This window comes from Alligator mississippiensis, chromosome 14 (assembly GCF_030867095.1).
Source record: "Alligator mississippiensis isolate rAllMis1 chromosome 14, rAllMis1, whole genome shotgun sequence".
Classification (NCBI taxonomy): Eukaryota; Metazoa; Chordata; order Crocodylia; family Alligatoridae; genus Alligator; species Alligator mississippiensis.
In genome coordinates this window covers 15,801,079-15,819,117 of record NC_081837.1, presented here as the reverse complement: position 1 = coordinate 15,819,117, position 18,039 = coordinate 15,801,079, and positions in this window count along the sequence as shown.

The window sequence follows — 18,039 nt, the reverse complement described above, 5'->3', positions numbered from 1 at the left end:
CTTGCCACCTAGTGCTAATGCTTGGTACTGCTGCTGCTTTTATTTCAGCTTCAAAAAAGGACTTTAATCAATACTATGAAAACTGCTGTTTAATTGCTAATTTAACACAAGCAGCAGTTGCTAGGGATATGCAGAATGTACAGATATTTGGCTCTCATGTGTTTGCAAAGGACCAAATACCCTTGAATAGAAACACCGAGAAAGTCACCTGCGGTTCTGAAGGAGCAAAGAGTGCAGTTTACACTTGGATACTTCAGAAAGATATCAGCCTGGTTGCCAATTTATGCTAAGGCTTTGTATTGCTCTGGCAGTGTAAACCAAGGGGTGTAGAGACAGTCTAAGTGTGAATGAGAATCTGGTCCATTGAGGGCAAAGGTCTGCTGAAGAATGGGCAGGGAATAAACCACAAGGCTTATAAAATGGCAAAAGCTGGGCAAATAAAACTCATTCTTTCTCTCTCGGCATGTCTACATGAGATGTTTACTGTGGAGCTGACTGATTAACTCCGCAGTATAACATCACCATCTACATATGAGAACCAGTTAGGTCATGGCAGACTAAACGCTGCGGCAGGTTAGTCCGGCTAAACACAAATAGTACTCTGCAGCAGCATTGTTTTGTGCACCACACTGCATATGTAGATGGTGGGGAGGCTGGCTGAGGCATAAGGGTGCTTCACTATAGGGGCTGCCTGCCAGCTTACCCCTATAGTGCCTCAGCCAGCCCCTCTGCAGCATGTTGAGATGGGTTGGAGCAGCCCTGGGTCCACTGCCAACCCAGGCCTGCTAAGATGGGGCTCCATGTGCAGCGGGGGGACTGGCTGAGGCATGAGGATGCTTCAGTGCAGGGGCTGCACCCTCATGCCCCAGCCACCCCCCTGCTGCATGTGGAGCCTGGTCAGAGCAGCCCTGGGCTGCCCAGGGAGGTCAGCTTGCCAGCCCAGGAATGCTTTGATGGGGCCCCCATGTGCTATACAGGTGCTGAGTGTAGCACAAGGGTGCTTCAGCACGGGGCTAACCGGCAGGCAACCCCCGCTCTGAAGCACCCGCGTGTCCCCGCCAGCCACTCCGCAGCACATGGATCCCCACTGGAGCAGCCAGCCCAGGGCTACTGCAATGGGAGTCCATGTGCTGTGCGTGAATAAACTCCAGAGCAATATGCCCTGGAGTGCTTTGCTCCCTGGCACACATTCAAACAGTATGCCTGGACTCAAAACTCCAAGCAATAAGCCCCAGGGTTTATTTGTGCATATTAGTTACCTATGTAGACTCTCTCTCTCACCTCCTCTACTAGAGACAGAACCTGACCATTCAAATGAGTCTGGACCGTTATAATTAACGCAAATGCTCTCAGTTAAACTTCCTGTATATGCATTTAATGTAACATTAATAGCACAGCCAGGTTTTAACTTATTAACTAGTATCACAGTGCTGGAGTCTACTGCTCTTATTAGTGTTTTGACTAGTATTTCACTCTGCGTAGTTCCACTGAAATCATTGAGGCTCTCCATTGAGTAAAGTGTTCCTTGCCCCAAGTAAGGATGTCAGTGTGGGGCACATAACTAGTCGTTTGGCATTGTTAATCTTCTCCATGGATCGCAATGACTCTCAATTATCACTTGAGCACAGATCCTGAAAGGTGCTCATTGATTGTCAGATGTGGTCAGTATCAGTCCAGCTTTTGGGCTTCATGTTTCTTTAACAGATAATAACTTACTTTTTGAGCCCGAAGTGTTGTGCTGATGATCAAGCCTACAGCAAATATTATTTCAATAGCTGCTTAGTGTTTGTTTAACATCAATTGTTGCCTTATGGGAATGATTCAATTGACATGGTCCCAAATCACCATTAATGTATTTGGTAATGATTGTTAAATACAGAGTAAGTGCAGGAGGGTTGTCTAGAGCACTGGAGGCCAATGTTTTTGGCAGGCAAGTCACAAATTAAGCCCCATGCCTGCCTTGAGTGCCAACCTGATCCCCTTTCCCTGCCCAATCTACCATTCTGCTTTCTGTTTCCTGCCCTGTGCTCTCTGCCTGATCTGTTGCCCTGTTTAATGCTCCTTGCTGTGTGCTCCCTGACTGATTTCCTGCTCTGCTGTCTGCTCCCTGCCCTGATTGCCACTGTATTGCCTGCCTGCCTTCTCCCTGATTTGCTGCATGCCACACACACAAGTTTACTGTGTCACTTGTGGCACAGATGCTACAGGTTGGACACACTGGTCTAGAGGATAGATCTGGGGTTGGGAGCCCAGGCTTCTGTGATCCATACCTTATTCTGCCACTGACTTGCTGTGAGAGCATTAAAAGCTTGGCAAGTCACCTAACAGATCTGTGTTTTCAGTGTCCTTTGTAAAACTGGTAGGATAATGTAATGTTTAATCCCTTCTGAACATTACTTAGGACTTCCTCATAAGCAGCTACATCAGTTGTGTTATAATATTCTATTGACTCCTAAATAAAGGACATACTTGTTGATGTTTACCTAGAGAAATACAGAAAGATGACTGCATTTTAGGCCACTGAGGAAATTCCTGATCTGTGGTAGGCCATCAGCTCTCTCCTCCTAAGCCTTCCATTGCTCTGAAATGCAAAGTCCAATTTTCTTCTGAATACATCTGCTGAAGGAGCCTGGACAACTCCCATAAGTATTGATTTCATTGGCTGATTGATTAAACATGTAGGAATTTCCTTCTAATATCTAGCTTGGGCTTTGCTTTTATTATTTAGTATCAGGCTCTGACTCCCTTGTCCTGTTCTTTCCCATCCTTCACTCCCCCTTATGAAATTTAAAGTGCATCTAAAAGAGGACTGGGTTTGTAGTAAGTTGCTTTAATTGGATTTGTTCAGTATTGGTATGCACAGGTTATCTCTAAATGATTTACTGATGTATTGCCAAGCACCGCTTATTTAACCTCCTTGCTGCAGTTCTGGTGTATGGATTCCTCTAATACTACCAGCAAACAGCCTTTTATTGAATGCCCACTGCATTCCTGCATTGAAAATCCTGAACGGGAAATTGGAGAGACATTGCCATTTCGGAAATGTCAGGGCCTGCTCCAGCAAGGTATCGGGTCCCATGTACAAATACCCTGAGCTCCCATTGACCTTGACGCAAGTGGAGGGCCCCCAGCGCCTTTCAGGATTAGCGATCCCCACTCCCCCCTAATGAAGGAAAAGGGGAGTCTGTTCTGTTCTTCTCCTTTTTTTCTGTGATCGTTGAGCCACTGCGATGTGAATTTATGTGTGTAATCATCTGTGTTGTAATTGGCAGCCTGGCGTATGAGTCACTAACCAAATTAACTGAAGTTTCCTTTGGGGAAAAATGTAATCAGTTACTACACTCAGATACATTGCAGCAAATTAACTCTTACCATTTTTAGGGATGGCAAGGTACCTGGCCAAGTGTTTTCTTTCCCCCAAACAAATGGCAAGTGGGTTGGAGAAGGAATGGTGATCTCTTTTCATGGATTAATGGCATCTAATTAACACAGCTCCTGACATGCTCATTCACTGGATTGCCTCCCTCAAGTGTTTGAAAGCCACGAGTCGGATTCCCCAAATTATGAAAATGTCTTAAAAATCATGAGATTTTTCAATACTAATAAGAAAAAACTAGACGGTTCCCACTTTGCAAACACAAGGGCTAGACACTTATTTCCTTTATTTTTTTAAGGACACTGAAATGGCCACAGCATCACATGAATCCAGGAGCCAGTACTTTAAGAGAAGCATCAACTGTTGAAGGCCTTGAAATTAAATAGGAGAGTTGGCAATACTGCTTTGCCTTAACATCTATTTAGGTGCAGAGAGCCTGATTCAATCCACATCTAGTTGAGCTGTATGTATAGACTCAGAGAAGTTAGGGGCTGGAAGGGACCTCAGAGATCATTCGGTCCAGCTCCCCTTCACTAAGGCAGGAAAGACTGCTGAGGTCAGATGACCCTAGCGGGGTATGCGTCCAGTCGTCTTTTGAAGGTGAGTGTACCACCTCTGCGGGGAGTCTGTTCCAGACTCTGGATACATAAATCATAAAGAAGTTTTTCCTAATGTCTAATCTGAAGTGATCTTCTATCAGCTTATGACCATCATTCTTAGTCTTCCTAAGACTAAGATGTTCTCCTAGCCCCTGATGTCTGCCCCTTATATACTTACAGGCTGCCACTAAGTCGCCCCTGAGTCTTCTGTTTTCCAGGCTGAACAGTCCCATGTGCTTCACCCTCTCCTCATATGGTCTGTTCTCAAGACCTCTAATCATTTGTGTGGCCCTCCTTTGGACTCTTTCCAGCTTCTCTACATCCCTCTTGAAGTGCGGCGGCCAAAACTGGATGCAGTACTCCAGCTGTGACCTCACTACTGCTGAGTAAAGCAGGAGGATGACATCCTTACTCTAACTTTTGGGTTTTTTCCCAGTTCACTGGAGAAGACATTAGGTGCAAGTCAAATAAAAAAAAAAGTTTCATTAAAAAAAATTCCAGAACAAAATCCTTCAGGTTTTCCAAAACTTTACAAACTGTTTACTGAACTGAAATAAAACTTTTACCATGTTTTACTGGTAAGAAGAAAAGAGGGGTAGGTAGTCCAATAGATAGGATACCTAACTAACGTCTGGGGAACTGGGCCTAAGCTATTCTGTGCTTCAGTGCCCCATAGGGATAGTACATATCCCTCCCAGGGTGGGAGGGTAAATATATTGCAGTAATAGGCGGAAGAAGTACTTTAGAAAAGAAGGTAGTAACTATGGGCAGAGCATGGACCATGGTAGAGGAATCTCGCAGGTTTTAGGACTCAGAGTCGTCCCTGTAGTACTTAAATCCTACTGCAGCCTGCAAGGCTCATAAGTTTTGTGCTGCTTTCAACATAGGAGTGAATTTCAGCCACTTAGAGAAGAAACAGATGATATTGATAGATTTCCCATCTTCTGGAACAACTTGTCTCTAGCTCTGGGTATAGGTCTTACTGGACAATGTTATTACTGGCAACATGCTTGTATAGTACCTAGAGGAAAATATTAGAGAGGCCTGCCTGAAGGAGATTGCTCTGATGGTTCAGGTATATAATTCAGACACGAAAGGGGCCTGCTGATCAGAGAATGGACTAGCACAGCTGAAGGTTTAACCATAACATTCAAAACTTGTGGTCCATTCCTGCTGTCACGGAATTCAATCAGCTGACACCATGCGACTTGTCAGTATAAATTATGGCAAGTACTCAATGGCAGCCTTTTACTTAACCTTAAACCTCCTTCCAAAAGGACTCTATCTGAAAACTCAGTGGGGTTTTTTCTTCTTAGCGCTCCTCGATAAATATAGCCCAAGCATCTGAGCACTTCTTAAGTATTGATTGTTTGGCATGCTTCTTTGACTTTTAACTATGTTAATGTTTTCCTTTTCCTTTTTCTTTTAAGAATAGATTGATTCTTTTTTGATCAATCTATTTTTCTTATTGGAAGAATGCAAAATTCAATTTGTCTCCCAGAGCACCTAAAACTAATTCAGGCAGTGCGGGTGGGGGTTGTAAAGGGGAAGGGAAGATTTAGAACAGGACTGCAAGCTTTTGACGGGAGTCATTTGTCATTTTGCTTCACAGAGCAGAGCATGAAGGTTTTATAGTGTGAGGCTTTGGAGTGACAGAGCTGCATGTGATTTCACACTGCTGTGTCAGGATTTCCTTTCCCAGGCCTTTGTAAGCTGCCCAGACAGATTCACTTCTGCTCAAATCCTGGTGTAGGAGGGAGTTTGGGAGGCAATGATCCTTTATTCCTTTAAATCTGGGTGAAATTCACCCCAACAGTGAGGATGAGCACCAGCTTTATCTGTATACAGACAATACACAAATCCACAAACTTCTCTGTTGCTTATTTCCATTTTACAGGACAGTCACCAAAAATTGCAGTCGTAGAAATGAAAGATAGAAACAAGATGAGGTCATTGGGACACAGGACTTCCTTAAAGTCACTGAAGTTACAGCATGTATGACTTCAGACCATCAGGTCCATTCCCCTGTCTTGCTTGGTTGGATGGCCTTTCGAGAGATTTGGGTTTACCCTGACCTATTCTTATTAGCTACCTCCTAGATGAGAGTCTCTGAGAGACTGAGGTGCATGGAAATGAAGCTGGTACCACTGAGAAAAGGGGAGAGAAATGGAGACCCAGTGAAACCTCTGTTGGTGGAGCTGGCTGGTGAGTTGGTCTGTGGGTTATCATGCGAGTGAGGGAAGGGAGGCAGAGACTGATGCGGGGAGATGGTAGAATTATGTAATATAATGAACATGAAGTGAAATTTGCCCCGAAGCGAAACAAATATCGTCAAGGCTTTGTGCTGACTGTGTACCACTGTAAAATTCACCCCTAGGACTCCTCTTATTTTTCCCAGTGAATGCCAGTTGGTTTCGGTTGGGTTGTTTCTATAGCCAGCCAAAAAACTGATCCAAAAAACTAACTGGATGCATCCAGATGAGCACACGTACAAGTTTCCCTGGGGAGAAATAGCAGCGGCACATAATTGTACCACTGCTACTTGTCCCCAGGGAAAGCCTGTGCATGCATGCTCTGGCATGTGGCAAGTTGCCCTGGGTTGGGTAGGAGAGGCTGGGGCCAGCACCTGGGCTGGTCCCAGCAGCCTTACCTGGGGTCCTGGGCCCTCCCAGGGCTCCAGGAGTGGTGCATCAGGTGAATGGAGCATGGGCAGCAGCTGGAGTGTGGCTCCAGCTGGCCAGGCTCTGGTTTCAAGTGGTGCACGCTGCCACCATATGCATCATGCCCCTTTTTTCTGCTGTGGGTTTATTTGACATCAGGATCTCCGTGCTGCGAATTAGCAGCACAGTGAATGCCTGCATGTGTGGCATGTGCAGTTTATGGTCTGAAGATAGGTCTGCAGTGCCTCAAACTGCACACGTGCACTCATCTGGACATGCCCACTGAGTCTTCTCTGTGCCTGTTTCAGATGCTTCTTCTGCTCCAGTTAAAAGAGAAAAGGTTTTCTGAAAAAACACATTTGTTCTTTTGCCTGCTGTCCTCTTACCTTATGTAGGCCCATTATCTGATTGATAAATAAACCAACAAAACTGTGGTGGTATTGCCTATGCCTTTAAACTTCGTTCTCTCAGAGTCTGTCCCACCTCCCTTCTAGCCAGCTGTGGCAATGATCTGGCACATGGGTTGGCAATATACAGCTTATGGGCTAGATCTGGCCTACTAAAAACCACTGTATCTGGCTCACAGAACTGGAGAACTTTACCTATGCCTGCACCCATGCCCACACTAGATCTAGGAAGTGAGAAGCTGGGCCAGAGCCAGGCAGGCAGCTTTCAGCTGCACACTTGCTGCTGATCCTTCTCCTTGCCCTTCCAGCTCTGGTTCCAACACAGGCTGGGTGGTTTTGATGGCATAGCAGCAGCCGGATGGCTTTTCCACACTGCTGCTTCCCCCAGTCTCCTGCTCCCCACAGTTTGTGGTGCGGGTGCAGCTTTCAGCCTGTGGGGAGCTATGCAGCCTGTGGGGCTGGGCATCTGCAAACTGCATCTGTGCCACCACTGTCCCTTTTCTTCCCCACCCCTACCCTTACCCCTTGTGGTGTTGGCACAACTTCCGCTCAGTGGGGAGCTGTGCTGGGCCAGGCTGCAGCTGGGGGCAGGAAGGGGAAGTGGAAAGCAGTGGCAGCTGTGTGTGAGCAAGTTTACAAATGTCTGGTCCTGGCACAGCTCCCTGTGGGCTGGAAGCTGTGCTCACAGTGCAGCTGGGGAGTGAGGGGCAGTGGCAATAGTATGGCTACAGCTCCCAAGTGCTTGGCCCTGGTGTGGGCATGGGGAAACTGCTACTGAAGTCCTGCTGAAGCCACTCAGCAGTGCTGGACCACAGCCAGGTTGTTCAGCTCACAGCTTGAAAAATGTTGCCGGTCCCTGAGTTAGCAGCAAGCAGGAGGGAGATGCACCTTATAGACTAACTAAATCAGAGATGCATGAGCTTTTTATGAGCCTGTATTCACTTCATCAGATGCTTCAAAAGGAAATGTGCAGAACAGTCTACAAGCTGGCAGAACTCATGTAATCTTTTCTCAGCAGCATCCTCTCTTGATGCGTAGGTGAGAGTTTAAGGCCATACCACACAGGCTAAAATATCCTCCATTTAAAATGTTTTAATAATAAAAAATTCAGTTAAAATTATTTCTTGCAAAATAGAAAAGGGGACAACATTCTTCAGAGATACTGAGAGTCCCACTAAAAAGGGGCTTGAGAGCTCTCACTTCCGTTTCCAGCTCTGCAACTTGCCCTTGGTATGATCTTGAGACACGGTGCATCATCCTCTCTTGCCCTTCACCCTGTATAGCTCTTTACTTCTGTGCAAATCATTACCATTCCACACAAAAAGACACAAGGTTCAGAACAGGGGGAGCTCGGTGCTCCTGTGCCTCAGTTTTCCACGTGTGAAATGGCTTTAGTAATACTTTCTGTGTATGACACTTGGCTGGTCCTGTCTGTTTGGAAAGGAATCTTTTTAATGTAGTGCATCTCTCTTACATGTAAGGAGAGTGCTTCGCACAGGGGCATCTCAGCTGGCATCTCACTAGGTGTTCCTGTAATTGATGATAACATTATTTAATGCACAGCGAGTTCTTACATACCCCCTTCTTAGCATCTAGGGGGATCCTCTACCTGTTGTTAAAGCTGCTAGAATCTTGTACTCTTTGCAAGTCGCTTTTATGTGCAGCTCCTAATGTGTTTCTTTTTAGTTACAGAGTCCTGGGGACCAGCCAGAGTCCATTTTGCTTAGTAGCTGGGCAGGCTGTGAATAGGTACATACTCCAAGCACTCTTTGTTGGTTTTTTGTTGTTTTTTTTCAATTTAAGTTATGGTTTTATATAAATAATGTATGCAGCCAGTCAGTGCTTGGGAAATACATTCTTTTTCTTCTGAAATATTTATGGAGTTGAGTGCCTGCTTACTACCCAGTCAATTGCAAGAACAGCCCCGGAGTTGGAAGGCCCGGTTGCCTTCAAAGCCTTGGCTAAAGGACTGGAGGGGCTGAGCAAGCCTGTTAGTCGAGTGGTGTTGGAAGGCTGCCATTTTGTCCATTGATTTTCCATTTTTTGAAGTGGATTTTGTGCCGGTGAAAGACTGACAGCTCAGAGACTGAAATCCTCAGCGTCTCCGCTGTATAGGTATAGCACAGGCTGCAGCAAGGCAGGTGTGCTCTGTGTTAGTTCCAGTCATGTCTCTGAATGGCCTCCAGGACTAAGTCGGATGCCGCAGGTCATTCTACATGGCCTATGCCAAGCTGGGCACAATCTATATAGCAAGTAACTTATTCACTGCACTTCCTTTTGTTATTGGCTGGGATTTTCAGCAACGGCTTAAAATTATCTGCATGTTTTCTCTAAACATTTCTAGCTAATGAGACACTGTGACTACTTATTCAAGGTGAAATTCATTTTAGTGTAGACTTTCTGCTGGATTTGCACATGTACTTCCTTATGGCGCAAGTAGGATCCCTAAGTCCTACTGTACTTTCAGACACTCGGTCCTTGTGCACACCTTACTTTATTGGGTAAAATTTCAACTTCAGGATTTGTTGTTGTGAGTGTTTCAGTCATGTTTTGTCATCTGGCACTGTTCTGCTCCCTGGTTGGATATCCAAAACCTTAATAGAGAGATGGATTCAAGAAATAAGACCAGATTTTCAAAAGCACTGATCTGTGGTTTGAACTGCTATTTTAAACTCGTTTAAAATGTGTAACACATAATTATGGAATTTTTTTTTTTTTTTTTTTTGCCCAGTTCTCCTGCCTTTTACCTATTAGATGGAGACCTAATACTGGTAACACAATTTGCATGGAACAACAAAAAGTCACAAGGAACTAATGATTCCTTGTCATTACTGACCCAGGAGACCCATTACTAGTTACCCTCAGCTGTCAGACCACATAAGATGCTATCAAAGTGCCTTACAGCTAACCAGAGGAGAGCAGCTTTCAATCTTTACCTGAGGACTACTCAAGTAAAAGTTGCATTTTCAGTTCTTAACATTATTTTTCCTGTTTGGAGTTAAACAGAATTTATTTTTCCTGACCTCCAAAACCAAACCAACAAACTTTGTCCTAGCTGGACTGTATCTCTCATGCATTACAGATGTTCTCTGTGGCTGTGTCACCAAGGTCTCCTGTGATTACTCACCTACAGGGTGAAACTTTTGAGCAGCAATACTCAACCAGGGGCCACAAAATCCTTTTAAGGGTGGCAAGCAATATTAGCGTTGTTAGATGTGCAAACACCTACACATGGTTCACAAGATAAACTCAGAGATTTCTGAGGAATAGGAATCCATAGTGTCTAAAACTTTCTAACCTGTTGTGATCTTTCTGGGTTCTTTGCAACAGAAGAATTGCTCAGTTTTTCCATAGCCAAAAAATGAGTGAAAACTAAAAGCTGGTCTTTTCTAAGGGGGGTGTCTAGAGTCTAAGAAGAGGTGCATTGAAAAGGTTGAGAATCACTGCTCCAGGTTCATGAAAGGATCATGAAAGGGAGAGTTTGGCCAGAAGGTAAGGTTGTTAGAGGGACCAGAATGACAACTCCTTTAGGGAGCCATGTTGACTGAAGAAGACCCAGTTTAAAGTTGCCCCAAGACTTATGCTTTGTTCATATATTCCTGATGGGGGAAGAAATTCTACTGAAATCTATCTTTTGCCAGAGAAAAATAATGAAACCCCATTTTTCAATGAGGTAGGATGAGCTTTAGTGAATCTAGTCATTCAAAGACTTTTAACCATTCCTAATGTACCTAGGTGACATTTCATATCAGTAAAGCCTCTACACATTGCTGTCATGCATTCTTTGCTACACACTTGCATGTAATTTAACAGAACTATTCAATAGCTAATATTTTATTAGTATAATTTTGTTACTGTCCCACTTTGTTTTCAGGGTTAATGGTTTCCATACAGCATTCTCTGTACACATTCCACTAGCAAATAGTGAAAAGAGAGATATGCTGATGTAGAGATTATTATACATAAATCATTAAAAAATGCTCTTTTCTGAGGAGGGAATCACAAGAGGAGTCATTGACCTGAATAAAAGCAGCTCAGCTATACTCCAGAGAATTTGCCATTTCTGATACATGTTAGTGCTTGCCAACAATTGTAATTTATTAATCTTGTTTTTTCACTTTTCTCCTCCTCTTCTACTTTTACATTTTTTTTCCTTTATGTAATGAAGAATAGGAATGTTTCTAAGAGTGTAACTTGATCTTGAAGGCACTGATCATCAGTAAAAGCGACCGTTGATAAGAAAACCCCCACAATTCCCTCCCACAAAAAATAGGTTGAAGTGACATGTTACTTTGTCATTCAGTCTTCCTTTTAAAAAAGGAAAGAGCAATGCTGCATTTTCTGGATGTAGCAGAGTCGCTTATTGTAAACTACTAGCCTGACACTATATTTGAGGAGAAAAGTAGTAATAGGGGAGCAAATCTTAATTTGTACAAATTGGTGCAGCTCAATGAACACACATGAAATCTTTTGAAGTCAGTGGTACTAGCATGACTCAGAGCAGTGGTGTTTTACCTGCATGTTTGCCTGCAGTTTCCTTCTCCTGCCACATACATACAACACAAGCATGTTACTGTATCCCATATATGTGAGTGTACACTCACATAGATAGCATAGCTAGTTGAGGGTGGGGGTGGGGGGAGAGAGAGAGAGTGTGTGTACATAGCCAGATGTCCTTGCCCTCCTATCTCTACATTCCATTATTTTCTGAATGAAGATGACTTATGTAAAGCTTGCCACACCTCTGGGCTAGTTGCACTATTTCCAACAGTGTTTGTCATTGGAGTCTTCAAAGGGAAGTGAAAGAAACCCCAAAGTAAGGAGGTGTTGGATCCCTACTAAAGAGCTCCTGCTAATCCCCTTTTTTGAAGCCCAGAAGCATGACCCTAGAAGTCCAGAGACAGAGGTTTTAACTCTTAAATGCAATTATCCATACAAATTTCCAGTCCCTTTCTGAATCGTGCTATGTTCAGTCTTCTTGCTTCACCGCTGTACCAGGAACTTTGCCTTGAGAGCCTTTTACTTGCTTTTCCAGTGCTAGGTTCTAAGATCCAATGATGGTGCTGAGCGTTTACCTCTCCATTATTCCCCAGGCTTCCCCTTAAATTCATGCTATCCTTCTGCTGCCACTGCCATTTCAAGGTCTGTGAAGTGCACAGTGCCTCTACTCGTGTTTTAAATCACTTCCAAATCCATCAGGCACTGTTCAGGGTTTGGATTCCATTAGGTCTGGGGCTGGGTATTTTTCACTTCTGTTTCCATTTTGTAATATAGATTGCTTGTTTGCTAGATAGATGTGGGAGCTCATTAAAGCTGCATCTGTTTTTTTCCAGTGTGTCGTGCCTTTAAAACATTCTTTTGGAAAAAGATGTGAAAAGAAAAAATGCAACTAGTTGTTTGGTACATGGCATAGTTGTGCAATTTCATACTGGGATTTTTTAAAATGTGGATACCAAAATACATGATTTTATAGTTAATGAACCTATATTTCTATAATAGGTTGAGCTAATATCACATACACATTGTATGTTGGGGGCTGGTCAATCTGGCTTGTAAAGTCTGGTTTCATTGTATTTTTCTTGATGTTGTAATGGTAGAAGAAGGCTTCAGTAGAAGGCTTTGTGAATTATTATCCATATCACTGGGTGTGTCTACACATGCATTTACACCAGCTTAAATTTACTGTGCAGTAAGAAGAAATAGGCCGGCATCTATACTCGCAGGCATTAAATAGCATTATCACTGTGTGTGGACTCACTTGGGACTAAAGTTGGTCCCAAGGGAGTCTGTATACACTGTTACTGTACAGTAAGGCATCTACATGTGCATTACTGTGCAGTAATTAACCAGGCATAAATTTGATACTTTCATGATGCAGGTATCACATTTTACGCTCAAGTTGGCATAAGTCACCATATTTACTGTGCAGTACAGGCATGCACATGTAGACACATGTCCATCCTGTGCAATAATTTTGGTTACTGCGCAGTGAATGTGCATGTGTAGATGCGCTCAGTGATTTGCATTCCACTTTGACCCAGAAGTGAAATGGACAATCAGTATTAAGCAAACTCTGGTGTCTGTCCAACTAACTTAAGAGTTCATCCTGCAGAAGTGCTGACTAGAGTTTGCTAGAAAACAGAAATTCTGTTTTGGGTGGTGGTAGGAGAAAGATTTTACAGATTTTGGATATTGTTTTTATTTCATGTTGGAATAAAAATGGGGGAGAGAACTTATGGGAAGGGGGGAGGAGAGGAAGCAAAACAGACAGACCATCCCCAGAACAGTCAATAGCTGTGTGATTAGTCCGCTCATCTGGAATGTGGGAGAACGACTGGTTCAATACCTTATTCTAAATCAGCTTTGACCCTGGCTTTCCCTTCAGACTATATTCAGTCTTTCTCTCTTGCACGCTTTCTTGTAACAAGTCTGCTCCACGTTGTTAACATAGTTAAATATTTGGGTGAAATGGAAGAGGGGCAGGAGAGTGAGACATCCTGTACCCAAAGCTTTGGGCCCTTGGCTAGGATGTAACTGGCCTGTGCTCGAGTCTCTGCTCTTGCTGACTTGGAGCAGGTTCCGTCTTTCCTGTTGGAGTTGCTCAAATTTCTAAAAGTCTCAAGGAAATGCTCCAGACCCAAGGACGTGGGTTGTTCTAGGGTTCCCTGAGCCTGGTTTTGCCCAGCAATTCTTTGCTGTACCAGTTCCTAATGAAAGTTTTGTTGAAACCAACATGTTTCCCACAAAGAATTTTGGTTCTGACAAATCAGCATTTTCAACAAAAAAAGTTTTGTTTGAAAATTACTGACCAGCTCTAGTGCTGAGCACCACAGCGAGGCCAATGGGGATATACACATCCTTCCAAGATGCATGTCTTTTCATTTGAGATCTTTAAAGACCTGCTGCACTTGGCAGAAAATTGCAGAGCTCAGGCTGCACTTACAGAGTGCGTTCTGTTGTAACTTCCACCAAGTGCCATTTTAAAATAATCTTTATTTAGACAGTGTTGTCTTAACTACCTATTGAACAAGCTTAGCCTCCTACACTCCTAATCCTCCTGCTTTGCACAAAACACAAAATTAATCTTAAATACCAGAGTCAATGCCGCAAGAAACAGGGCTGGAGAAAGAGACTTTAGTAATACAATCCATAAAGCTTTCCCAAAGGGCTGTTAGCTATCTGATAAAGACCTGCGTGGGGTTCTAAATGCTTCTTGCATGATCCAGTTTGTAGCAGCAATATAAAGGAACTCTGTTTAAAGCTTTGTTGCCTATACAACTGTAGCCCAGCTCCCCTTGCAGCTGTTCCTTGCAGCGTGGGGAAGAAGCAGCTCTCGGGCTCCTCTCCCATGCCCACATCTGCCCATGGCAATGCGCAGATTCTCCTGCTGAGCCTGGCACCCTGCACAGCTGCAGGCCACAACTGCAGTGAGTTAGGAGTGGGAGACAACAGGAGGGGATAATGGTGTGTTGGGAGCAAGGGCTGGAAGGATAAAACACTGCCATTGCTGATGTCCCCAAGCAGCTCCCAACTGGAATGGAGCAGGAGTGGCTCTGCCCCTTGCTCCCTGCCCCCAGGTCAGCCAAGAACAGTAGTGAGTTGCCTCCACATTCCTCCTCTGTAGACAAATACTTTATTTGAACCCAAATAAAGCAGGCTTTATGTGCCTGCTCCCTTCCCAGCTTCCAAGCGTGCCCTGCTGACCTGGGGGCTCCAGCTGTGACTCCATCCCACCATGATGTAAAGGACAGTGTGCTGCACTCTCCTTTAGGAAATCCTGCATCTGCCCTTGCAGTCAAGCACAGAACGGCCCCACTGCTACAGTCCCAGTTTTGGTACGTACAAGTTAGGGTGGGCAGGCAAGGAGTACTTACAAGCTCCTGGCAGTACAGAGGATGCAGTGCAAATCTGTCTTTTTTTTTCCGTCACTTAGATTTTTCTATTAAAAAAATGTCATAACCATGGCAGAGAATGGGATAAATAAATCCTGAGAAACTCTGTAAATACAGTGAGCTTCAACACGAGTTGTACTCCTGAGCATCCATGGGGAAACCCATTTCTGAGATTCCAGACAGCACTATAAGCAACGTTATGAACATGGCCTGCAGAACAGAAGGGAAGTTGGATGGGCTCTCTAATCCATGTAGAGCATGCTTATAACTGCTCCAAGCATGAAAACAACTGGCTATTCTCAATTATTTCTGCTGTATGGGTGGTCTCCAGTGTAACCCATAAATAAACTTCTTGACAAAGAGGCTAATAGCCATGGCAATTATGCCAACCCGTGGAGAGAACAGCTGAAAGAGCCTATGCAATTGCCATGATTAACAACAGATACAAAGAAAGTTTTTTGAAATAACGAGAGAGCCCTCAGCAGCATTTTGTGCACAGGAAGTAATCTGGGTAAGAAATCAATCTGGACATGGTCAGGTGGGCAGCTAGAGAGATACATTAGAAAGGTATATCTTATATTGGATAGGAGAGGATCCTGTACAAAAAAGAGAAACTGGAGGAATGGGTTCAAATAAAGTATTTGTCTGATTCCTGATAGACTTCTACCTGTAAGGTAAACGGGACTCCTAGTCCAAGGAAATTACTAAAACCCAGAGCCAAAGAAAGAAGAGCACTAGAACTGAGCAATCAGAAGAAAATGACTGTAGTTGGAGAGGCAAAGAAATGCAGGGATTATCCTGAAAATGAATTGCAACTGCTCCTAGAGATGAAGAGTGGGTTTTTTGTGTGTGTTTTGTTTTTTTAGTGTCACCTTGAGGCCCCAACTTATATCAGAGTCCCCTCATCCATGGAGTAATGGCATATCAGACTAACCCTTACCCAAAGAGTTTACTGTCTAAATATACCAGACAAGGTGAGATCCTTCCTGTCATAGTCCGGTGCTCTACCTGTAATAGCATCTTGAGAGAAAAGAGCTGCCAGACACGGATCCAGATGAGAGGGATACAATTGCTCCAGTGCCTGGGCAGCTGGAGTAGACTTATAGAAGGCTACCTTTAGCTGTTATTGGTACAAAAGGCCAAAAGACATGAACATTCATATAGAAAGACCATCTTCTGCCTGGATTCGATAATCATAATAAGTGAGATAGCCAAGACATGTCCTCATTTATGTTTAAGACACCCATCCTATTAGCCTCTGTGATTCCCACTGCACCACGATGAGTAATTCCTTTACTGTTAATCAAGTTACGTTTATGTGAAACTAGTGTAAGCAAGCTGGGAATCTTGCCTTGTATGTAGATAATGAAAGAGAAAATAGAAGACCCAATCAGTTCAAATCTGTTAGGACAAGGAGGTTTAGAAGATACTACCCCATGGATAAGATCAGGCCTTTCTGTTCTGTCTAGAGGTACTTCTTGATTAAAACCCATAATAGCTATGCTGTTGGTAGGGCAGTTAGGTCTCCTGCCATTTCCTAGAGCTTGGGAAAAGCTGGAAACAATAGGAAATAAATGAGTGGGTAGGCACCTATGTGCCTTGCTAAGAAGGCCCCAGGCTTGTTTGGTTATATTTGATAACAAGAGGGATCCAAATGTCGAAGGTCAGCACTTTAGATCAATATTAATTGAACCTCAGGGCAACGCTTCAGCAGCAAAACGTTGCCATGTGTTAAAAAGTTTGTCCTGACCTATCATTGTCACCAGTGTGAATTTATCTTTCTGGGCCCTTATCCATTCCACCCTCCCTCTCCCTCCCCAAACCCATGACAGCTGCAACCCTCCTATATCAGCAAGCAGGCTTAGACTATGACATGATTGTCTGGCTTTGCCCCTACTCTCCACACATACACAGGCACAGCAGCCTTCCCCTTGTTCTCAGAGCATTTTGGCAGCCCACACACTGTGTGGCAGGACTCTAGCTGCTGCAAGGCTATCTCTAGCTGAGTGATGAACAGATGTCAGGAGAAAACAGAACCTTGGCCAAAAACCCCTAATAGGGGAAAATCTCAAAAATGTTCCCATGTGATGGCCTCCAACTTACCAAAGGCATTGGAAAAATGCAGGAGGGACTTTCCTGAGGGTGGGGAGAATGAGTGGGACGTAAAGTGACTACAGATTTCAGTGCTTCTGGTTAGTCTGCCCTTGGAAAATAGTTTTTCTGTGGAACTATGCATGGTAAGTACTAAGTAGCTCTTTCTGCCCAAAAGTGGGCTGAGTGAACATCTGAAATATAAGGAGTGTGGTCACCCTTGGATATGTGTGTCTTTGTTTGTCCAACTATACCAACACACAGCATTGCCTCCAGCCCAAGAAAGATTTTGAAATATTGGTTAATCTTTTTGAAACACAATCATTACTATTGGAGTTTGTCCCATTTATAAAAGCGATGCAAACAAGATAATAACTCCTTTTGATATTTTAATAAGAATTGGCATCCTAAGGGCCAGCGTCACTTCTTAAAATAGGATCTAGACTTCAAAGTCACTTGGGTGCTTTGGAGAATGTTGCCCACAATGTATTTGTCCTGGAATATGTTCCTATTCAAGCATACAAAATGAGTGATTTGTAGACATTTTGATCAGCTTCGGGTTCCTTTTGAGCTCAGCACCTCTGAAAATACTGAGTAATTATTATAGTGCCTGACTTGATATGCTTGCATTTGCACGTGTTGGCTTTTGCTCTTACTAGCATTCAAGATTGGGGAGGCTGATAAAGGGTGTAAATAAGTACAATGAATCACATTGCAGCTGAAGATTAAAGCTTAGGGAAATGCCCTCTGTCAAGTCTACTTTTTTTATTGTCAGTCTTCTTTATACGGAATTACACTAAGAAAACTCCAGCCAGACCTTCCCACATGCCTGTGTTTTGTAATAATTGCTAACATACCACTTGTGAAAAAGCAGGTTAAAGGTTTTTTGTGGCTGAGTGTCACCTGACTTCTAAAGCCTGCATCCAGGCCCGGTGGAAATGAGTCATTTAGAAAGTGAAGAGCGCCCTCTTCCACTCTATCCCCAACTGTTGGTACATGTATACACTGCAAACA